We start from the raw sequence: 25,512 nt of genomic DNA, 5'->3' as shown, positions 1-25,512 counted from the left end.
GCAATGGCATAGGAGGTTAGTTTTATGAATGCAGACAACCTATCGAGCCCTTTACCATTCAAACAATCAGAATATACTCATCAATAACTGACTACAGACTTGATTTATTTTGTGACAGCCAGAACCTTTCTTACTGCAAGTGAAAGAAATGGACAGATTTTAACATATATTAAATTTAATGGAACAGTGGACAACAAAGATGACATTGTTTTTGAGAGTGTGTGAGGATTTAAATGCATGCAGCATTGGAGTGGAATGTTTCCGTTTAATATCTACCATTATCGAGGATTAATGTTTAGGTCCCTGTCTAGACTCCCTTCCTCTATGAATAAATCACAGATGGCTGCTCTATACAAATATGGTTGCATGACAGCAAATCATGCTAAGTGTACTTGCAATTCTGCATGTGCCTGCATCAGAGCCAGCAATACCAATTGCTGTGTACATAATGGGGGATTCTTAACTTTTGGCAAAAAAATAGGCAAAATTAGTTGATCCTCAAAATATAAACTGTTGGAGCAACAGACGTACAAATAAAGGGCTGGTCGTCATATTGGGTTGAGACCCTGCATCAAGATTGGGGGTGTAGAGGGAAGGTATATCGTGGGCCATAAAACAATACGGCGCAGGAACAGGCTCTTTGACCTACAATGTCCGTGCCGAACATGATGCCATGGTAAACTAATCTTATCTTCCCGCACATGATCCATATCCCTCCATATTCATGCCTATCCAAAAGCTTCTTATGCCCCTGTCCCACAAAATGCCCCTGTCCCACTTAGGAAACCTGAACGGAAACCTCTGGAGACTTTGCGCCCCACCCAAGGTTTCCGTGCGGTTCCCAAAGGTTGCAGGTGGTTGCCGGAAGTTGCAGGTGGTTGCCGGAGGTTGCAGGTAGTGGAAACAGGTAGGGAGACTGACAAAAACCTCCGGGAACCGCACGGAAACCTTGGGTGGGGCGCAAAGTCTCCAGAGGTTTCCGTTCAGGTTTCCTAAGTGGGACAGGGGCATTAAGCGCCACTATCGTATCTACCTCCACCACCATCCCTGGCAATGCTTTCCAGACACCCACCACCCTCTGTGTATAAAACTTGCCCTGCACATTTCTTTTAAACTTTGCCTGTCTCATTTTAAAGGTATGCCTCTAGTCTTTGACATTTCCACCGTAGGAAACAGGTTCTGATTGTCTACCCTCTCTATTGCTCAAATCACCACATGAACAGGATCGTGATACAGCCAATATAAAGAGAAGAGGGAGGGGATGAGACAGGGGCTGGTCGGTGATAGATGGAGCCAGGTGAGGTGGAGATGACAGGCAAATGATACTAGATGGTGGAGGGGACAGGGAAGGTAGGCCCATGGAGAAGAAGTTCAGATGGATAGTTAATTGTGTGTTTGAGATGTGCAGATGGAAATGGGAAAGTTGGGACGACAGATGGCACAATGGGCTAAGTGTTCGGCTGGCAACCGGAAGGTAGCTGGTTCGAATCCCGCTTGGAGTGCATACTGTCGTTGTGTCCTTGGGCAAGACACTTCACCCACCTTTGCCTGTGTGTGTGGATGTAATTATGTGAAGCACTTTGGGGTCAATGCAAGTTGACTAAAAATGTGCTATATAAATAAAGAAAGACATTTAATTTAAATGGTGAACAAAGGAAGGAAAATCTCAGTGGACAGATAATAGTGGGAAATAAATGGAGAGTTAGTCGGTTACCTGGAAGTAGAAAATTAAAATTTCATGTCATTGGGTTGTAGACTACTCAAATGGAATATGTGGTGCTCGTTAGAATTTGGAAGATTTAGAAGATTGAGGGGGTATCTTATAGAAACTTACAAAATTCTTATGGGGTTGGACAGGCTAGATGCAGGAAGATTGTTCCTGATATTGGGGATGTCCAGAACAAGGGGTCACAGTTTGAGGATAAGGGGGAAGTCTTTTAGGACCGAGATGAGCAAAAATAAATTCACACAGAGAGTGGTGAATCTGTGGAATTCTCTGCCACAGAGGGTAGTTGAGGCCAGTTCATTGGCTATATTTAAGAGGGAGTTAGATGTGGCTTGTGGCTATATTTAAGAGGGAGTTAGATCTGGCTTGTTTCTATGTTTCTAAAACAGAAATGATAAGTGGCCCAACTCAGTAGCCTCCATTTTAAAAGCAAAATGCTGCAGATGTTATAAATCTGAAAACTGAAAATGCTGGCAACACTCAGATTTTCATCAAAACCCAACGAAAGATTCTCAGATTGAAATTTTAGCTTAGAAATGGATCTCTCCATACTCATGCATTTCGTAAAACCAAGCATAAATTAGGTCTCCGTTTTGTGGAGCGCTGTGCTCTGTTGCAATGGCCATTTTGAGCTTTGGTTGCATGTCACCAACTCCTTTTTCCATTCCTGCAGCAACCAGTCGTCATTATTCACTGCCATGGTGAGGCCAAATGGAAATTAGAGAAACATAGAAACATAGAAAATAGGTGCAGGAGTAAGCCATTCGGCCCTTTGAGCCTGCACCGCCATTCAATATGATCATGGCTGATCATCCAACTCAGTATCCTGTACCTGCCTTCTCTCCATACCCCCTGATCCCTTTAGCCACAAGGGCCACATCTAACTCTCTCTTAAATATAGCCAATGAACTGGCCTCAACTACCTTCTGTGGCAGAGAATTCCAGAGATTCATCACTCTCTGTGTGAAAACATTTTTTCTCATCTCAGTCCTAAAAGATTTCCCCCTTATCCTTAAACTGTGACCCCTTGTTCTGGACTTCCCCAACATTGGGAACAATTTTCCTGCATCTAGCCTGTCCAATCCCTTAAGAATTTTGTAAGTTTCAATAAGATCCCCCCTCAATCTTCTAAATTCTAGCGAGTACAAACCAAGTCTATCCAGTCTTTCTTCAAATGAAAGTCCTGACATCCCAGGAATCAGTCTGGTGAACCTTCTCTGATCTCCCTCTTTGCCCAGGGATTTCTCTTGGCTAAACAAACTCTGCAACCAATTGGTTTTCAAAGTAGTTTATTTCCATTGTATAGCTAATAGGAAAATACTCAATTAGTTGTGAATAAATTCTCAATTCTGTTTAGCTTCTTATTTAAGCATTGATTTTGAATGGTTAACATTTATGAGCCAGGTGCTTCACAGTAGAAGTGTTGCAGATTATGACTAATGCCAAAGTTTTTAAAGGAGTTGTTATGTCTCGGAACACCTCCTCCTCAACAAATCTCCAGAAGACTTGATCCCACACCCTACATGAGTAACAATACAGTCTATGATACAAATATTCCCTTGCAGGCTAACAATAACTCTGATATCTCAAGGAATATCGATGTGCACAGATTTTCTGTCTCTACAAAATAAATGAGGTGTGGTCACAGGTTTACCCCTTGAGTTCCCACACAGCTAATTAAAAAACACGGTTTTAGCACTATTCTCAAGCATATACTTGTTGCTTCTTTAATCAGCAGAGGCTTGAAAACAGGATGATATCTTTTCTAATGGGTAAATCATTTTTGAAATTCACTGTTTTGAAAACGTTTGATTACTAAGTCCTAGATAAACCTTGCAAGTAATTACTGATATAAACATAATAATGAAACGTCTGACATCCTTCCCATCCAATAGTTGAACACTGCACCCCCAATCAATGTTAAGCCCCCCACATGGCAGAAATAGGGCACCAGTACCCCAGGTACGACAATCTAACGCCCTGTTGCTTTTCCACATTTCCAGCAGACCTACTTACTGCTGGGCGGTTGAAGTGACTCCCAAACGAGGCTTAAGCACTAATTTAAAATGCAAACTAAATTTCTATGACCAGGATCCAGAACCACCTGGAGTGAAGGCTTAGGTTAAATTCCTCTTTAACATTAAGAAGCCAGGAAGAGTATGTTGACCTGCGTGGCTCCAGAAAATAAGCCTGGGATACTGAAACTTCTATTACACCTTTCCCTCCAGATACAAGGCTTCCGTTCCCAAGGCACAATGACTTAGATCTGTCTCCAAGGCTAAATCTCCAGTCTCAACATGTCTTTGCTGATCATGTCCAGACATCAAAATGCAATGGACCACTGGCAAAATATGTTCGGGTGGACTGAACATAATCTATACATAACTAAAACTCTGATCTTGTGCTCTTCCGGTTTGCATGGTTTTTCTACTTGCGCAAAAACGGTACGCGATAGCGCTATGATTTTTTGCCAGCTTACTCACCTTTCTCCTGTGCTGCGTGTGCAACAAGTTTAGTTCAGATCGATGGTATATTGTAAAACATATTAAGGTTTAAAACTCGTAAAAACCGCGCATGCGTACATTGCTGTCAGTCGCCACCATGCAGATTGGTCTCCTCTCCTGTCAGTCAGAAAGGGGCATCGCTGTCCCAGCAACGCCCCCTCTTGGCACCATCGCCGCACTGATTGGCTGCATCCACTGTCAATTGGCTGGAGGTCGCCATGGTGAAGGAGTGGTGCCGCTGCCCGGTGGGGAGGATGGTGCCTCGGGCTGAGCCCGGGGACGTGACCTGGACTAGAACCAAGGACGAGCCTGGATCCGGGGTCAGGGACGAGCCCGGAGTTGAAGTCGGGGCCTGGACTGGAGCCCAGGCGGCAGCCGAGCTGAGGGCTGGAGTCGGGCCCAACCCGGGGCCTGGGTTAAGGAAGCCTCTCGGCCGCTGCCATCCTGCAGCATAGACTCCACTCTGCAGCTCTGGCTCGGCCGCCCGCCACAGTGAGCCCTGCTCCGTCGAGATGTAGGTCCGTGAGTGCTTCGGCCGCCTACAGCCAGGGCCGGACCGAGTACGAGAACCAGGCCGAGATCCAGGCCTTGGTGCTGCTCTACGGCCTGGTTAGGTGCTGGGGCAGGGAATGGGAGTGAGGGGAGGAGGAGGAGGGATATGCGGAGGAGGGAGATAGGGTGGTAGAAGGAGATGGGGGGGGGGGGGGAGCGCTGAGCCCCGCAGGCGAGGGACACCGCGGGTCCCGGGACGGGCAGCGCTCCACCGGCTGCTGCCCGTGGGCACGGACACTGGGAGCGGCTCTAACGCACCGCACCGTTACACGGAGAGAAGGAGCACCGCAACCCGGCCCACAGCATGGGGGGAAGGGGGAGGAGGGAGGGAGAGGGGAGAGAGGGATGAGGGAGAGAGGGGGGAGAGATGGATGAGGGAGGGAGAGGGATGAAGGGGAAGAGAAGGAAGGTGAGAGGGATAAGGGAGGGAGGGGGAGAGAGGGATGAGGGAGGGAGGGGGGAAGAGGGATGAGGGAGGGAGCGGGGGAGAGAGAGAGGGAGGGAGGGGCGGAAAGAGAGGGCAGGGAGTGGGGAAGAGGGGTGGTGGAGTGCAGGGGAGTAGGGAGGGGGTAGAAGGGGTCTGGGGTGATGGGCAAGTTGGGACAGAGAGGGGAGTAGAGGGAGAGGGGGACAGGGAGGGGTGGAGTTGATCGGAGGAGGATAGGTGTGATTAGTGGAATATTGCATTGGTGGAAACGGGTTGCGTTGGGGGAACGGGTGAGTGGTGGAATATTGCATTGGTGAATGGGTTGCGTTGGGGGACCAGGCCTCCCATGTGACAGGCACCCAACGGGTCCCACTTAGTCTAGTTTGTAATAAAGTCCACTTCATTATTTCTATGTTACATCCCACGTAGTACACCTACACCAACACCAAACAAAACCAGTCCAATCATATTTTTTGCAGATTGAAATTAGTCTGGAATAAAAAAACACGACTGCTTAACACTCCATGAAGATTTCAAAGATAATATAGTTTTGGGTTTCTTAGCAGCGATACAATTTCAACTCTATTCTAATTATAAAAGCCCGCACAAACAAATAATCTGCTCCTTGCTGGTGCCCTTCTTCCATTTTCAAATCTATTGGGAAGACTCTCTTGCTTGCAGAAGCAAGACCAATTTTGCTCTATTTCCTCAATCAATATAGTGTGTTGGCATACATTGTTCAACGCAGGATGATCTACCGTTACAGGAAATATCCAACACAGAATATTGACCACATTCAACATGTATGGAAATATCCAACACAGAATCCAGGGGGAAGCCACGGTACCTTACAGTACCGGACACCCGGGTTCGATCCCGATGACGGGTGCTGTTTATTCAGAGTTTGGACGTTCTCCCCGTGACCGCGTGGGTTTTCTCAGAGATCTTCGGTTTCCTCCCACACTCCAAAGACATACAGGTATGTAGGTTAATTAGCTTGGTGCATGTGTTAATTGTCCCTAGCGTGTGTAGGATAGTGTTAATGTGCATGGATCGCTGGTCGGTGCGGACTCAGTGGGCCGAAGGGCCTGTTTCCACGCTGTATCTCTAAACTAAACTAAACAAATTCTAATTGCGCCATATTGGTAACTATAGTAAACGGGCACTAATGTTTCTTCACTTTCTGATGGGCAAAGCAGCAAACTCCCTGCATCAATCATTGTGCCCCAGGAGAGGATATCAAGTCATAGAAAGACAAATGAATGCCAAAGCATTGAAAATAAATGAGTGGAAAGAGTTGAATCCCTCAGTGTTATATTCATGAGAATTTCCACCTGTCAGAATTTCCACTGCAGTAAAATTCTTGTGAATACTTCTAGAGAAAATGTCAAATTTTTATCACAACTGTTAAATGTGATGTAAAGTGAGAATGATGGATGTTTCTAAGGATGATTCAATGATAAATCTTTTCAATTTTTCATTTTATTTTATTTCTTATTGGGGACTCTGTTCCCATTGTTATTCTTCTCTTAAAGTCTTTTCATTTCCTTTTGACTATCTTTTTGTCATATTTTTTATAGCTATTATTCAGTTACTTTTCACTTGGTTATTTTCATTGGGTTATTTTGGACTTTCTTGGCATTATGATACTTTATTCTATCATTCAATTTTATTTCAATTGTTTTATTTTACGATTTCCAGGATGCTGGGATGTGGAGGGTACAGAACAATTTGCATAGAGTAAAATAAATCTGAGTCCTCCAGTTTTGCTCATTGACTAGCTTATATTTTTAATTCTCCCTTTTTATTGTTTAAATGTCTTCTGTCCATTTGTGTCTTTTCACTTTGATTGCTTTGAGTGGGCACATTTCTTAATCTATCCCTTACCTATTTTTTTTTAAAGCATTAAACTGCTGAAGATTATGACCCAAATAACAAAGTGTCAACTATCAAGCATAGGCTAAAGAAAGGATGGAGGTTAAAAAAAAAAATATGAGAGAGTTTGTGCTTTAGAGCTAAAGGTGAACTCCGCAGTAGTTAGGAATTATGGTGGGCCAGGCTAACACCGAAAGTAACTGCACAAATCTTATTAGCAGCATTTTGTACACAATTAATCTTTTAAGGTCGAAGCATCGGAATCTAGTTATGTAAGAATGCATAAAGATTTCAATTGTAGATGCACTGAGGTAAAAATAAATAGATTTTACAATTGGGCGGGATGTGATGTCTCGTCTCAGCGTGCATCTGAATAATAGGGTTACAAAGAACTTTTTTTCCAGTGTTGAACAATGCTTAGAAAGAAGTTGACTGCCATTGGAAATAAATGCAGAAACTGACCTGAAGACCATGGATATCACAAATTACACCATACAGAGGAAGGGCAACATGCTAGGTATCACTTATGTGGAGGGAAACAGTTTCTGGAGGTAACAGCATTGAGGGTAGAAGAGGATCTATCAATGATTTTTTTTTGTCTATGACCGGATATTTAAAGTGGAAACAACCGGAAGTTTTCTCACTAATGTTGCAAGAGGGTCGTTGATTAATTTTGTTTACCAGCGCAGAGTGGATAACAAGGGGAAAAATGCACAAAGTTCACAGATAATTCAGATTCTGGCTCTTGGCACAGTGTTTTATGATGCAGGAGAGAGTCCAATGAGGAATTGAGTTATTGAGCATGGAGTTGGGTGGTAGCCACAGGTCAAGATTATATGAATACAAAGCAAAATAAAATTTAGAAAACAAGATTGAATCAAACTAAATATTAAAAGAAAATAACATTTGAAGGAGAACAATGAAGCTCCATAAATGACAAATCCCTTGCAAGCTCTGGAAGCACCCATTTGTATTCAAATTGAAAGAGGATTAAAATGCGTTGTCAAATGTGATCTCCTTTGTTGCAGGTTTCATGCTACCCTCGTATTCACAAATAGAACAAAGACGTACTGCTACCCAAAGACAGCAAAAGGTTTATTAAGAATCTGTTCACAATTTAATATACCTTTGCTTCACAATGATATTGTCAAACTACTATACAATTTTCTATGTATCAACGCACAGAAATGAACAAAACGACATAAATGCATGCTTCTGTCAATCTCTATAATGAAAGGAAAAAAGAGCAATAACTGATAAAGATCAATTGGGTCACAATAACCTTCCAGTTCACAATAATCTGAGGTGCGGCTAATGTCACTTTAAACTTATGTGTTGCATGTATCTGATTTATTGCTGCCATCCCCACTCTGAAACCAGGTAAGAGCAATTTTACTCATTAATGGGATGAGGAAGGAGTAAATTTAAATGGCACTTGGTTTCCAAAGGAAATGAAAAGCAAAAGAATGCAGAAGCTGAAAATCTGAAGTTCCAATGCAAGCCACCGATTTCAGTTACACTTTTGCCCGCATATGGCAGAACATGGTCAAGTTATTTTCAACTGCCAATCCTTGTTAACATCCTTGTATTGAATATGACACAAAAAGCTGGAGTAACTCAAGGAATGGGTGACGTTTCGGGTCGAGGCCTTTTTTCAGACCCATTCCTTTTCTCTAGAGATGCTGCCTGTTCCGCTGAGTTACTCCAGCTTTTTGTGTCTATCTTCGGTTTAAACCAGCATCTGCAGTTCCTTCTTGCACTTGTATTGAATATGACTGATTCAGCAAAACTGACCAGATAATATTTCCTATTTGCACTTACCCGTTAATAAAATAAAATGAGAATTGCTATTTCTTCACACAAGGATTAAAATAAATTATCTATTGTATTGTCAACTATTCCACATAATTAACATTTCACTATGTCAGTGCTTACCCATGTTTATAGTTCAAGTGAAATAATATTAAAAATGGTATTGGTGTCATACAATAAAGTTATTAAGATGTTATAACTTCTAAGGCCAGCTAATTCTACTATTTTTCACTCTGCTGTTAGGCAGGGGCTTCCAGGATTTTAACCCAGCAACAAAGGAGAATAGATGTAGGAAAGAGCAAATACAGTATGCAAGTTACTGGATGAGGTGCTAGTCAAGTATGCACTTTTCCATGGAAATTGTCCATCACTTTGAATGTTGTTGAAGCTGCATTCCAGCCAGGTAAAAGGACAAAATTCCATTACACATGAGCTGCATGGGTTTTCTCCAGGATCTCTGGTTTCCTCCTACACTCCAAAGATGTACAGGTTTGTAAGCTAATTGGCTTGGTATAATTGTAAATTGTCCCTCGTGCGTGTAGGATAGTGCAAGAATGCAAGGAAGGACATTCTTGCTATTGAGGGAGTGCAGCGTAGGTTTACAAGGTTAATTCCCAGGATGGCGGGACTGTCATATGCTGAGAGAATGGAGCAGCTGGGCTTGTACACTCTAGAGTTTAGAAGGATGAGAGGGAATTTCATTGATACATATAAGATTGTTTAGGGCTTGGACACACTAGATGCAGGAAACATGTTCCTGATGTTGGGGGAGTCCAGAACCAGGGGCCACAGTTTAAGAATAAGGAGTAAGCCTTTTAGTACAGAGATAAGGAAACACTTTTTCTCACAGAGAGTGGTGAGTCTGTGGAATTCTCTGCCTCAGAGGGCGGTGGAGGCAGGTTCTCTGGATGCTTTCAAGAGAGAGCTAGATAGGGCTCTTAAAAATAGCGGAGTCAGGGGAAATGGGGAGAAGGCAGGAACGGGGTACTGATTGTGGATGATCAGCCATGATCACATTGAATGGCGGTGCTGGCTCGAAGGGCCAAATGGCCTACTCCTGCACCTATTGTCTATCAGTGGTCGGCCTGGACGCAGTGGGCCGAAGGGCCTGTTTCCACATGGTATCTCTAAACTAAACTAAAGTAAATGACTCTAAAAAATATGCAGTTTCCTACCTCTTCTTGTAGCCAGAATATCCATGTGACTGGTTTATTTAAAACAAAGAACTCTGCATCAGTGAAAGATAAACCAAGCTCACCATTCAGATTGGTGAACTTCCTTCAGTCTGAAGAACTGTCTTGACCCGAAACGTCATCCAATCCTTCTCTCCAGAGATGCTGCCTGTCCCATTGAGTTACTCCAGCATTTTGAATCGAACTTCCATTAGCATTCATCTTGGAAGGTTATTGACCTAAAACATTCACTCTAATCCTTACTCCACAGATGCTGCCTGGTCACCTGAGTGTTTGCAACATATGCTTGTTTGAGATTTTCAGCATCTGCACTATTTTGCTTTTCAGTTACAGTGAGGGTATTGATGGACACAATTCATTTTGTTGTATAGATTAAGAACCGGAAGCAGAGGTCCAGATGGCCCCAGATTGACTAAGGTTGTAAAAAGTGAGACTGGCAGTCAGCTGGACATTGGGACAGTCGGGTCTAGATTGTGAGTGTTTCTGCTCTGGGTAAGCTGAGGCAGTGCTGAAAATGCAAAACATTTTGAGATAGAATAATAATAATAATAATAATATATTTTATTGTCATTGCACATAAGCGCAACGAGATTTGGTATGCAGCTTCCATCCGATGTCATAACTTAAATAACTAATAAAATATTGATTTAGATATTTAGATACCCCGAGAACATGGATTGTAATAAGAACAGTAAAACAGTCAAAACAGTTCAAACAGACTAAAGTGCAGATGTGTCTGTGCGACGTGACCATCCGAGGGAGACAGTCCGTGGGGGTGGGGGGCGCTCAGCAGGGCCGGTTCAGAGCAGCTATAGCTCTGTGAATGAAGCTGTTCCTGAGTCTAGAGGTTCGGGCGTAGAAGGCCTTGTAACGTCTGCCGGAGGGAAGTAGTTCGAACAGTCCATTACAAGGGTGTGAGGGTATGATAGACGTGATATGGGCAGCTCATCGCCAAGTCAAAGAAGATGCAAGATTTCTTGAAAGTGATGACAGGGTATACAGGCTGATGAAGGTGCTTGGCACGCTTGACTTAAATGCTCTGGGTACTGAGTACAGGAGCTGGGACATCATGTTTCAGCTGCACAAGACATTGGTAAGGCCACATTTTGAGTACCATGGACAATTCTATTCCCTTTGCTATAGGAAAAGCTGCAACCAGGACTGGAATGGTTTGAGTTAAAAGAGACGTTAGATAGGCTGGAACATTTTTCTCTCTCACTAGCGTATGGAGGCTGAGAAGTGACATAAAACTGTTGTATAAAATCATGAGCGGCTTAGATAAGATGAACATCCAGTCTTTTCCGCAAGATTGGTTAGTCTAAATCTAGGGGGCATTGGTTTAAAATGAGGGAAAAGATTTAAAAGGGGCCCGAGGGGAAAGTTTGTCACATAGAGGCTGGTGCATATATGGATAGAACTGCCAGAGGAAGTGGCAAGTCCAGGTACAATTGCAACATTTAAAAGATAGTTAGACAGGTATATGGAAGGAAAGTTTTGGAGGTGTGGACCAGGTGCAGGCAAGTGGGACTAGCTTGGATTGGCAACCTTACTCGGCGTGGATGAGTTAGGCAGAAGGGTCTGTTATTTTGTGCTGTATAGCACTATGACTCACTGCAGTGGTTACAAATAATCCCATTGAACCTGATGCCCTGGGTGAAGTTTCTCAATTTGTATTCTTGCCAAATCATTCTTCCGTTTAATGAATGAGCCAGTAGACAACAAAGTGGAAAATATTAGCAGCAGACTTGGCAGTGGAATTGTTCAGCACAAAATATTAAGGAAATTATTTTCAGAATTATGTTCTTCTTACCATTTTGAGGAAAGCTGCTTTTGAAAATCTTAGCAGTTCATTCCACATCAAGCCTCACTACTTTGCTATTCAAATTTTTAAGCAATCGGGAAAACTATGAGATAATAATCTTGAATGAAGCAAGCATTTAGTTCTGTCACTTGGAAAATCACCAGTGTTTAAATTTGTTTATTTGAAGCTACTACTGATGAGAATAATGATAAATGCAAAAGTTAAATTTAACTGTTATTATCACTGATATTAAAATTTGATTAACCGCGGTAGTCATTAATCAAAACCATGTGGTCACCGCCAATCCATCAAGTCTATGCCATCTCTCAAAAGAGCAATTTCATCATCTCAAATTCTCTTTCCTATTTCCCCAAAATTTTGTAATTTATTTCATCGCACATGCTTAATCATTTTCATTTGACACCTTGTCATTTATCTACACAGCAGTTATTACCGAAGATATACACAAAATGCTGGAGTAACCATCTGAAGAAGGGTCTTGACCCAATACATCACCCTTTCCTTCTCGCCAGAGATGCTGCCTGTCCCACTGAGCTACTCCAGCATTTTGAGTCTATCTGCGGCGTATAACCAGCATCTGCAGTTCCGTCCTACAAAACAGTTATTACCTTTTAGATGCAACAGTTATTTAGAATTGCAACAGTTATTATCGCAGTCGCTGCCTCAAAAAGGCTGGCAGCATCATCAAGGACCCACACCATCCTGGCCACACACTCATCACCCCGCTACCTTCAGGTAGAAGGTACAGGAGCCTGAAGACTGCAACGACTATGTTCTGTTGTGCTGAAGCAAAGCAAGAATTTCATTGTCCTATCAGGGACACATGACAATAAACTCTCTTGAATCTCGAATCTTGAATCTTTGTCCATTGCAACGGGTCTTTGGGATGCAAGTAGAAACCCAGTGAAAAGGCAAGCAGTCATGAGGCGAATGTGAAAAACACAAACATCCCCAAACAATTGTTCAGGAGCCAACCCAGATTCCTGCAAACTGCGGCGCCACCATGGCATTGAGATCCATGAAAACAGGTTGCAACAATGCAGTGATATATGCGCTTATTAAGTTAGTTAAACTAGGCACACACTCTGAACTATACATTGGAGTCCCTGCTGGAAATCTTCACCAGAGAAAATTTTGAGTGGGATTATGGACCCATGAATACTGAATCGAACATGTGCAGGTGATTGGGGAATGTTGGACCCCAGTTCATAAAGGAAGTTTATCAAGAGATCTAAGCAGACAGTGGAGGTATCTGAACTACTAGCCTTTGACCTACTAACCCCAGTGGTTGCATCATCCTGAAGTCCCAGGAAAAGGAAGAATAATGATATGCATTTACACCTGCGTTAGATTTGTGATTATTATTTCTATGTGGAGGCACATAAATATGGTTCCTTCCTGCCTATTTCCCTTTGTTTCCTTACTTGTCCGGAGAGTGCACTTTGCACGTGTAAGTTTAGAACCGGGAAGAGATGCAATCCTACTGATTTGACTTGGTAACATGGGATTGCATGTGGATAAGGAATTGCCCTTGTATGAGAATACCAGTGGTGTACTGGTGAAATCTAATCCTGAGCAATTATGTGTGGCTGCTCCAGAATTTCCTGCACTGGCTTTCACTTCTCGTTTCTCCTCCTCAGGTCTGTGGTCATTTGAAGCTTTGAGCTCTGCACCTTGCTGCTCCTGCAAATCCTGCCACATCTACCATTGATAACAAACCTCAACCATTATTAGTACTCCAGCCTCACACATGGTATTTACACCTCATCTCACATCTTGGTATTTACACCACGGTCCGGAAGAGCTCAGCCAATCGCTATCACACCAAGCAAGAAATTGACTTAAAACCTGTTTTGAAATAGCTTGTTATTATGCGACTCCTACATGATAGCGAAGGGAGAAGAGGGGGTAAAGGGAGATCGTGATAGAGGGAAAGGGGAGAGAGAGGGACAGCCTTGTGGAGAGCGTGTGTTTGAGTAAAAGATGGAGAGAAAGGTACAAAGAGGAGCGTGGGTGGATAGAGAAGAAAGGACAGGAGGGGGTGTGTGGAGGGAGATTTGGAGATGGCAAGTGAAGAAAAAGGAGATGGAGAAAGGCATGGGGTAAGAAAGTGAGATGGGGGAGAGAAGATGGAAAAAGAGATGATAAGAGAGATCAGTGGAAGAAAGAGGGTGCAAGGGGGGGAGGGAGGGAAATAATGAGCGAGTGGAAAGGAGGGGGAGAGTAAGGGAGATGAGAGAGGCTGAAGGGCAAATGGGGTAGCGGGAGAAATAGAGTGGGTATGAGAGCTGGGTAGAGACAGAACGGATGGTGAAGAAGAATGAAGGTAGGGGAGTGGGGTAGCCAATTACTATCTAAATACTATATTATATAATACTATCTAAACCAGTATTAGATAGGTCAACCCATATTGAATGGAAAATATGGTATGGGATAGCCTTTCTTCCACATATAATTTGCCAGCCTATATTTCAAATCTACAAGGATCGCGTCACAGGAAAATCCTGAGCAGAATGTATCTCGGAATCACGTGACGTACGCCAACATTGTGCAATTAGAAGCAAATATTCTCAGTTTACTGCTGGCTTCCAAATTAATTGGAACTTATGTGTAGGAACTGCAGATGTTGGTTTAAACCGACGATGGACTCAAAGTGCTGGAATAACTTAGTGGGTCAGGCAGCATCTCTGGAGAGAAGGAAGGGGTGACGTTTCGGGTTGAGACCCTTCTTCAGACTAGAGTCAGGGGAAAGGGAAATGAGATGTGTAGACAGTGATGTAGGGAGATATTGAACAAATGAATGAAAGATATGCAAAAATGTAAAGATGATAATGGAACCAGGACATTGTTAGCTGTTTGCTCGGTGAGAACGAGAAGCTGGTGCAACTAGGATGGGGGAGGGATGGAGAGAAAGGGAATGCAGGGGTTACTTGAAGTAAGGACACAAAATCAAGGACATACCACTGGGCTGTAAGCTACTCAAAAGAAATATGCGATGCTGTACCTCCAATTGCGTTTAGCCACACTCTGACAATGGAGGAGGCCTTGGACAGAAATGTCAGTGTGGGGATGGGAAAGGGAATTAAAGTGTTTTGCAACCGGGAAATCAGGTAGGCGGACTGTGTGAAGGTGTTCCGCGAAACGCTACATTGGAGTCATCCTCCTGTGAGGTACTTACAGGAACTGTCATAATCTATCCCAGAGAGGCATAACATGCCCACCCCATATGCGTGTTCGATATTACAACTGCGCATGCCCAGGTCATTCGGGATAAACGTTCTCGCCAGCTGAGCTACTGTGTGTGTACGGACCTGCGTTTCATACGTATTTTCCAGTTTGCTTCTTCGAAAATACTGCTTTCAAAACTATGAACTAGGTGTATTTATGGTTCATTTGTACAAAACTACGATGATTTTTGGTGGTTTTATAGCTTTATGCTTTGGTGAGTGAGCGAGATCGTGACGACGAATAACGTATAATTGACTGTTATTTGGTGCAGGTTTTTAAGTTGCCTATCATCCTCAAACATATAATTATCATGGAAACTGAGGCTATTGTCACCTTCCCTTCGAGAGGCGAGGTTATGGGCCTATCCCACTTAGGCGGCTCTTTAGGCGACTGTCGGGGACTAGTTTTAATGGAATTCACCTACGACAATTGACGACAACCTACAACAGCAAAAATTGTCGCCACTAACGCCGAAAATATTTCAACATGTTGAAAATTTAGCGGCAGTCACCTGTAGTCGCCCAAAAAATTGCCTAAGTGGGACAGGTCCTTTAGGCATACAGCATAACTCCTTTCCAAACTGGCCCTTATCCAAGTCAAATAGTTATCTTCTCAGCGGAGATCACTGCAGACATTGGCTAGGAACACTTAAATAAAGCTGATGGACTGGTAGGAGGATATTCCACCTTTTGCTTTTTTCTTGGTTTTATTTTTCCCCAAGTTAAAACTATTGCTTTCAGTTGCTGTGTATTGCTGCCTCAGATTAAATATATATTTACACATAAATTATGAATAAAGATAAGAAAATGTTTCAAACACAAGTAATCTTTTCTTATTCCAGTAGCAAACACATTAAGGATTAAATGAAAATAATCAATTATTTAACTTTTTGAATATCTCATAATTGCACATTAATGAACTGAACTAGAACTGGGACTGTGTGAGTAGTGTGTGAACAGCAGAACAAGAAAGGAACCTATTGACTTGACAGAATTCTAGATTAATTAATTGGTAAAATAGTTAACAATTTATACACAGTTTATACAGTGCTGCATTCGCTTTTTAAAAAATTTCCGAATGACCTTTGACAAATCCCATGATTCCTTGCTTGTATCGAGATACCGAACTCGCTTATTACAAGCACCATTCCTAATCTGTCCCTTCTTTGAAGTACAGGGTTGACAATTTTTGCCAAGAAATGCTGCAAGCTGCAGAGTTCAGGGCAACATTCAATTTAGCAAGAATAAAAAATGAAAGTGGATCAAAATGGTTGTTAGAGTCATAAAAAGACTCACTGAATAATTGTGCCAACGTAACACTGGCATTTCTTTTTCTGCCCTATGAATCACCACTTAGTCATTCTTTCCCTCATTCACCAGCAGGGTTTGACATAGTATGGATATTTTTGATGTTAATTATAGTACAATAAAATTTCCAACAGCTATTTATTTTCAGCAGCTACAACAAACCTTAAATGCAGGGCAAAGCTGATATTTGCAAGATCCCTTTTTCCTGGTGTATTCTTTAAAATTCACAATTCAAAATTATTTATATCCTCTTTTCACAATTCACAAACTCTGCTCCAAGACACTACTCAAAAAGACTACTTAGATGTACAAACTGTATAAGCTCTATATGATTAAATATGGCCAATATTTTTATTGCTTCATTCTCCAATTAAATTTTATTTTGTTTTTGATTCCCAAGCAAATCGAAGCAAGAATAATATGCAGCTTATCAGAAATAGCACTGCAGTAAGCCTCTGCCGTAACTATCATGCACAAGTTCATGACCCACTCACCAACTCCAGCACACTGCAGGACGCAGGAAGGGTAATTACTAAGGAACAATAATGACTATGCCATTGCAATTTCACACCTCACTGGTTATAATTACATCAGGTATCTTATTTATATCACTATTTTAATTTTTGTACCACTTGTCCCATTCACTCCACTTCTATCGAATTGTCTCAAGCAGACTGGACACAACTATATTAATTAAGATGACACCAACTTGTCATGATAGCAACATAAAAGTACTGTAATCTCAGAAATAAACATTTTATCTGCCAACAGTGATAATATTTCTGACATTTGTCAATGTATCCACTCTTTATCTGCTATAAGATGACAGGCAAGCTATGATTATATCATACTGGACAACCACAGCCACAACCCTAATGAGGACTAGGATGAAGCAAGGCCATTTCATCCCTGTTCTTAATCTCTCTCACTGCAATATTGCATCTCACTGCCAACAAGCTCTCTTTTGGAATGTGGCTAATACACAAATCAGATGAGGAACTGTTCAGGAATTGCCTCCAGTTCAGAACCAAGGTCATTCTGACCTCAGGCCTGGACCGGCAGTACATACAGTCTGCGATTCATGGACATCACCAGTTTCTGGGTGTCTTCTCTGGTGATGCTCTGCCAGGTCTGTATTGCAGCCATCTTTTGCTTATGCTTGTTTTGGGGGGCTCGTCCCCTTCAGTTTTCTCTTCTGCATATAAAAGGCATGCTCAATTTGGTTCAGATCGGGTGATTGACTCGGCCACTCAAGAATTGACCATTTTTTAGCTTTAAAAAACTCCTTTGTTGCTTTAGCAGTATGTTTGGAATCATTGTCTTGCTGTAGAGTGAACCGCCGGCCAATGAGTTTTGAGGCATTTGTTTGAACTTGAGCAGATAGGATGTGTCTATACACTTCAGCATTCATTATACTACTACCATCTGCAGTTGTATCATCAATGAAGATAAATGAGCCAGTACCTCCAGCCATACATGCCCAGGCCATAACACCCCCACCACCGTGGGGGGGGGTGATTGGCCTCATCAGCAACAACGATGAGTCGGCCTATAGGGAGGAGGTCCAGCACTTAGCAGCATGGTGCGCTGACAACAACCTGGCCCTTAACTCCAAGAAGACCAAGGAGCTCATTGTAGACTTCAGGAAGTCCAGGGACGGCACGCACACCCCCATCCACATTAACGGGACGGAGGTTGAACGTGTTTCTAGCTTCAGGTTCCTGGGAGTCAACATCTCCGATGACCTCTGTTGGACCCACAATACCTCAACTCTGATCAAGAAGGCTCACCAGCGTCTCTTCTTCCTGAGGAGACTGAAGAAGGTCCATCTGTCTCCTCAGATCCTGGTGAACTTCTACCGCTGCATCGTCGAGAGCATCCTTACCAACTGCATCACAGTATGGTATGGCAACTGCTCTGTCTCCGACCGGAAGGCATTGCAGAGGGTGGTGAAAATTGCCCAACGCATCACCGGTTCCTCGCTCCCCTCCATTGAGTCTGTCCAAAGCAAGCGTTGTCTGCGGAGGGCGCTCAGCATCGCCAAGGACTGCTCTCGCCCCAACCATGGACTGTTTACCCTCCTACCATCCGGGAGGCGCTACAGGTCTCTCCGTTGCCGAACCAGCAGGTCCAGGAACAGCTTCTTCCCGGCGGCTGTCACTCTACTCAACAACGTACCTCGGTGACTGCCAATCACCCCCCCACCCCCCGGACACTTATTATCACTTATTATTATTTATTCAAATCATTTGCTATGTCGCTCTTCCAGGGAGATGCTAAATGCATTTCGTTGTCTCTGTACTGTACACTGACAATGACAATTAAAATTGAATCTGAATCTGAATCTGAATCTGAACCGTGTTTCACAGATGAGGTGGTATGCTTTGGATCTTGGGCAGTTCCTTCTCTCCTCCATACTTTGCTATTGCCATCACTCTGATACAAATTCATCTTCATCTCATCTGTCCACAAGACCTTTTTCCAGAAATGTGGTTGCTCTTTTAGGTACTTCTTGGCAAACTGTAACCTGGCCATACTATTTTTGCGGCTAACCAGTGGTTTGCATCTTAGTGTAGCCTCTGTATTTCTGTTCATGAAGTCTTCTGTGGACAGTGGTCATTGATAAATCCACACCTGACTCCTGAAGAGTGTTTCTGATCAACCGGACAGGTGTTTGTGGGTTTTTCTTTATTATAGGGAGAATTCTTCTGTCATGAGCTGTGGAGGTCTTCCTTGGCCTGCCAGTTCCTTTGCGATTAGTAAGCTCACCAGTGCTCTCTCTCTCTTCTTAATAATGTTCTAAACAGTTGATTTTGGTAAGCCTAAGGTTTGGCTGATGTCTCTAACAGTTTTATTCTTGTTTCTCAGTCTCATAATGGTTTATTTGACTTTCGTTGGCACAACTTTGGTCCTCATGTTGATAAACAGCAATAAAAGTTTCCAAGGGTGATGGACAGACTGGAGGAAAAACTAGATGCTGAATACCTGCTCTTATACCTGCATTAAGGAGGCAATTAAACACACCTGAGCAATTACAAACACCTGTGAAGCCATGTGTCCCAAACATTATGGTGCCCTGAAATGGGGGGACTATGTATAAACACAGCTGTAATTTCTACATGGTGAAACCAAAATATATAAAAATACCCTTTAATAAAATGACAATGTGCACTTTAACCACGTTATCTGTCCTGCTATTTACTTCTTCAAAAAATTCCAGCAGATTCGTCAGGTAAGATCTCCCCTTCATAAAACCAGCTGACTTTGGCCTATCTTATTATGTACTCCATAACCTTATCCTTCATAATGGACTTTTACCAACCACTGAAGTCAGGCGAACCGACCTATAGTTTCCACTATTATGCTTTGCTCCCTTCTTGTACAGTGGGGCAACATTCCAATCGTCTGGAACCACTCCTGACTCTAGTGATTCCTGAAATATCACTATTAATGCCTCCACAATCTCTGAGGCCACCTCTTTCAGAACCCTAGGGTGCAGTCCATCTGGTCCAGGTGACTTATCCACCTTCAGACTTTTCAGTTTCCCAAACACCTTCTTATTAGTGATAGCCACTCCACTAACTTCCACCCCCTGACTCTCTTGAATTTCAGGTACGTCGCTGGTGTCTTCCACTGTGAAGACTGATGCAAAAAAGTTATTCAATTCCTCTGCCATTTCTTTATTCCCATTATCACTTCTCCTGCATAATTTTCCAGTGCTCCAACGTCCACTCTTCTTACTCTTTATATAACTGAAGAAACTCTTGCTATCCTCTTTTATATTATTGGCTAGCTTCCCTTTATATTTCATCTTTTCGCCCCATATTGCCTTTTTAGTTACTTTCTGTTGTTCTTTAAAAGCTTCCCAACAGTCTGGCTTCCCACTAATCTTTGCTATGTTATATGCCTTCTCTTTTAGTTTTATAAAGCCGTTGATTTCCATTGTCAGCCACGGTTGCCTCATTCTCTCCCGAGAATCCCTCTTCCTCTTTGAAATGAAAAGATTCTGCATCATCCGAGTTATTCCCAGAAATTCCTGCCATTGCTGTTCCACCGCAATTCCTGCTAGGGTCCCTTTCCAGTCAACTTTGGCCAGCTCCTCCCTCATGCCTCTGTAGTCCCTTATGCTCAGCTGTAATACCGACAGATCTGATTTCATCTTCTGCCTCTCAAATTGCAGGTTAAACCTTATCATGTTGTGGTTGCTACCATCCTTTACCTTGAGTTCCCTTATCATTAAACAACACTAAATCCAGAATTGCCTTTTCCCTGGTAGGCTCCATTACACGCTGCTCTAAGAAAGCAGGCACTCGGAGGCACTCTACAAGTTCCCTTTCTTGGGGTCCAGTACCAACTTGATTTCCCAAGTCTACCTGCATTTCGAAATTTCCCATGACCACCGTAACATTGCCTTTCTTACATGCTGTTTGTATCTCCTGATGTACCATATCTCCTGGCTACATTTGGGGGCTTGTAAATAAATCCCATTAGGGTATTTTCACTCTTGCAATTTCTCAGCTCTATCCACAATGTCTCTACATCTTCTGATCCTATGTCACCCCTTGTTAAGGACCAAATTTCATTCCTTCCCAGCAGTGCTCCCCCAACCCACCTGTCTGTCTTTCCGATAGGACGTAGAAACTTGAATATTGAGCTCCCACTTCCGATCCTCATGCAGCCACATCACACAACATCATCTATATAATTAAAAGTCTCATCTTGACCACTTCCTGTTTGCACTGTGCTTTGATTTTTGAAAAAAACGCTACGACATATGGCTGTGGTTTTTGGCCATCTTACTCAGAGTATTCCTCCGCTGCACAGGCCCTGAGGATTTTTCCCATCGATGAAAAATAAAAGACTTATTAGTGTTTAAAAAATCTTGAGATTCTCTCTCCTGTCAATCACTGCCATTAAGGCCACGCCCCTTCCAGCGGGAGGGGGAGGGACGATAAAACCCGGAAATGTGGGCGTGGATCAATCTGTCTGCAAGATGGCGAGGGAGAGGTCATGACTCTCTGTTTGAGCTGGGAACCTACAGAACACTGTGAGTATGCAATGTACTTGTATAAATGCTTTGTTAGCCCTTAATGAAAATGAAATGAGTTGTTTGGCTTGAGGCTGCCCTGTGCTTGAAAGTGCAATGGCAATGGAAATGAATTGAAAATGCAATCAGCTGTTTGGCTTGGGCCTGCCCTGTGCTTGAAACTGCAATGGAAATGAAATGAAAATGCACCGAGCTATTCGGCCTGCCCTGTGCTAGAAACTGCAATGCAATTGGAAATGAAATGAGTTGTTTCGCCTGCCTGAAACCACTAATTTCGGCCCACACGGCCCCTATTAGCCGAGAAACTAGTCCTTTTTGCCCAAAATGCCCGCATTAGCCCAGGAGGAGCATTTTGGCCCAAAAGACCTGTGGCAGGTCAGGAAAAGTCCAGAAAAGGTGTCTTTCACTGAGATTTCACTCAGATTTAAAAAAAAAGAGCGCATTCGGCCCATCAGGCCTGTACTAGCCCAGGAGTCCCTTCGGCCCATCAGTATATATTCCTCCTGCAAGTATTAAACCGCACCACAGTATTTTTCTCCCTCCCTTCATTTTCTCCCTGTGAGATCCAAGCCAGGATAGACTTTCCTCCTTCATTGCTGTGATCTGCAGAAAAAGATGAAACATTTCTAAAATTGATTCTCCACCCCCTCCCACTTCTCTCTCTCTCTCACAGAGTCCCTCATCTGTTTTGGGCAGAATTTCTGGCAGTTTCTGAGCTGCCAGCCCACCAGGCCTGAGTGACTGAGCTGCCAGCCCACCAGGCCTGAGTGACTGAGCTGCCAGCCCACCAGGCCTGAGTGACTGAGCTGCCAGCCCACCAGGCCTGATGACTGAGCTGCCAGCTCACCAGACCTGAGTGACTGAGCTGCCAGCCCAATAATCCATTTGGCCCACAATGTCCATAACAGCCCTCTGGAAACCAGTCCCTTCGGCTCACAACATCCATACTAGCGCTCCAGAAAGTCCCCCCCCCCCCCCCCCCCACCCCAATGGCCAGCAATATTGGAATTTGTGGAGAGGCGGAATATTAGATTGGGGGACCAGCCCTCTCGTGTGAACATGGGACCCAACGGGTCCCACTTAGTCTAGTACCTACTAATTTCCTTGTGCTACCAGCTCACCCACTTTATTTCTTATACCACGTGCATTCAAATACAACACACTACTACTTAAGATACCAAATATGTGAATCTTTTTTATAAAATCCTTCACTTCTACTAAGTTCAGAAATAAAATGAGGTAAGATTTAAGAAAAACATTGAGTTTGCCCAAAATATTCTAGAACATCGTAGCCAATAAATTTCACCTGCAGTAGAATTTCCTAAGTTATTAGTTCAGAAAAAAAACTTGAACGCCAATTGACAGCAAAAAAAGAAAACCAGATAAATAAAGTAATTTTTGTAATTTTGATTCAGGAAATGGCATTGGGAAAAGTGGCCAGTGCCTTTGTATGAGTCCACACAACAATTTAGAACTTTCCAAGCAGATGGACGGGACTTTGATCTGTTATCTCATCACAAAGACAAAGTGTGCAGATCTGAAATCAAATAACACCGTAGTCTGCATGTAGTACATTAAGTATATTTTGTAAACAGCAGAACAAGCAACACACATGCAATTTCAACACAAACAATGAATTCACGACATATGTTTCTAAATGTATTTACAATTTTGTTACTTTAAACCGGCTAAGCTTTTCTAACTTGTGATTTAAGTAACATCCACAAATATTTTGAGCATCAAGCTTCGAAGTTCTTAGCAGCTAAACCCTCTGATCGTTTTAAAAAAATCACTTTAAAAGTTTGGGATGCCAAATTAACCATTTCTTCTATATTTTCTTCTATCTACAGTAATTATTTCCCTCTTAATGCTCGAAAATCAAAAACAAATAGTTTCAAATAGAATTTTTGCTTTGGGGACATTGGTATTGGGCCTGTGATTGATGCTGTTGAGTGTATCTAGTGCCTCAGTCTGGGAGAAATGGCCCAAAAAAGGGTAACATTGGTTAGCTTATCCATCCAGAGAGTGTGAACAATATTGTAGAGATGCCACTGATCTATACCAGGCAAAACAGATACAAACACCTCCATTAGAATATCACTAAAGTAATGGCCGCAAGCCTAAAGCCTCCCACATATTTAACCAAAACTACACTCAAAGTCATAATATAAAGTCACACATGTCAAACTAATAGTTTAGGAAAGAACTGCAGATGCTGGTTTAAATTGAAGGTAGACACAAAATGCTGGAGTAACTCAGCGGGACAGGCAGCATCTCTGGAGAGAAGAAATGGGTGACGTTTCGGGTCAAGACCCTTCTTCAAACTAATAGTTTGCAGTTTTACTGGAGGAAAAGTCACTTGATAATACTCATCATTGTTTGTTTATTCTTAATTATTAACCACAAAAAGCCTTGTCACTGATATAAATTCCACCAGTGAACTACAATGTATCTGGTAGTTCAAATACAGAAACATTTAACTCCAAAAGCTTCTAAACATAGTGTACATTCTTTATTTTCTTCCATAAAGGCTTATAAACACCAAGTTAAAAACTCAAAAACCTTCATATAACTATAATTACATTTGTCCCCCATTAATGTTGCATGATGTGATGTAAGAATCTGTTCTTTAGTAACATAAATAGCCATTTTGTAATATTTTAGAATTATAAAAGAGCATATGTTTTGTAAAGGAACATATTGCTACTGAGTTGGACAATTTGTGCACAATGTATTATTTATTGAAGTGCAATAACACAATAATTTCTGCTTCAATGTCCCAACTATTGTGTTAAGGACAGGAATTGTAACCTACCATGACTGGGAACAGACAGGAAAAGAGCAAGCACAATTAACATTGTCAAAGGAAATATACTTTTATTCACAGTTGCTGTCATTCCAACACTTCACTTATGAAGGAAGTTTGAGGCAAATGACAGAACCATTTGAAATGCGAGCCTCTTCATACACCTAAACCAAGTCCAATGATGCTTTTAGCACCCTGATAACATTTAACCGCCCAAATATTAGTGCAACCGCCTTGGTTGTATTGACCAGGTGTCTTTCAAAATAGAAATGGTAAGTTAAAATAATTGTTCACATCCCGTAAGAAAAGTTTGCACTAAGCTCTTGCCACCCAGCAAGAAGCTACTGAAGCGCATCACAATTTACCAGCCAGGAGACCTCAGGTCTTTGCAAACAGGAGCCATTTCCCGCTTTGTAATTGTTTAAGATGGAGATGATTTTGTTTCAGAAACTCATTCTCTGAATGCAAGTGTTTCTAATGCAGTCATTTATTCATCCAACCACATGGATCTTGTCTGTATTCAAAATGTATGCAAGTAAATTTAATTACATTTATCAATTAGCGAAACGTGATTATAACTAATTTCTCCCATTATATATCCGGGCCGCTCCATAATTCCTCAGCAGCATAATCACCGATGTTTTATAAAGCTATATCATAACTTCCCTATTGTTATATTCTATTCCCAGGCTATTGAAGGCATGTGTCCCATTGTGCCTTCTTGACCACTGTATCTACCTGTGCTGCCACCTTCAGGGATCCTTGGACTTGCACAATAGAGTCCCTCTGTTCATCAATACTTCCAAATTCCCACTATACAATGTGTTTGTCCTACCCTTATTCATCTTCTGAAAGCGCATCAATTTGTACTGATCAGGATTATATTTCATCTTCCATGTCTCTGCCCCATTATACAACTGATCAATATCATTATATCGCCTGTGACTATCTTCTTCATTATCAATAACTCAAAAATGTTCATGCCATTTTCAAACTTACTAATCATATATGCTAAGGTAGACCAAAATGCTGGAGAAACTCAGCGGGTGAGGCAGCATCTATGGAGCGAAGGAATGGATGACGTTTCGGGTCGAGACCCTATATGCTACTTTCATATCCAAATTGCTAATGTACATACAAATATTAAGAGTCCCTGCAATGCTCCTGTAAAACACTACAGGTCGCAAGCTTCCAATCGCAAACCTATCCTCCA

At 42.4% G+C, this 25,512-nt stretch overlaps 1 protein-coding gene and 1 long non-coding RNA gene across 4 annotated transcripts in view; both read right to left on the bottom strand.

Annotated features, from left to right (window-relative positions):
* nr3c2 (nuclear receptor subfamily 3 group C member 2) overlaps positions 1 to 25,512 on the bottom strand; it is a 264,566-nt gene that overhangs the window by 225,529 nt on the left and 13,525 nt on the right. The gene's annotated exons all lie outside the window — the stretch shown is intronic.
* LOC116971011 lies at positions 1,674 to 19,802 on the bottom strand. The gene is made up of 3 exons (XR_004411380.1): positions 19,791 to 19,802; positions 15,826 to 15,831; positions 1,674 to 1,779 (listed from the first exon to the last, which is right to left on the bottom strand). It is a non-coding gene; the product is annotated as an uncharacterized LOC116971011 (long non-coding RNA).

This window comes from Amblyraja radiata, chromosome 1 (genome assembly GCF_010909765.2).
Source record: "Amblyraja radiata isolate CabotCenter1 chromosome 1, sAmbRad1.1.pri, whole genome shotgun sequence".
Taxonomy (NCBI): domain Eukaryota; kingdom Metazoa; phylum Chordata; class Chondrichthyes; order Rajiformes; family Rajidae; genus Amblyraja; species Amblyraja radiata.
Note: the sequence above shows the minus strand (reverse complement) of the source record. Positions and strands in the feature narration are given on the sequence as shown.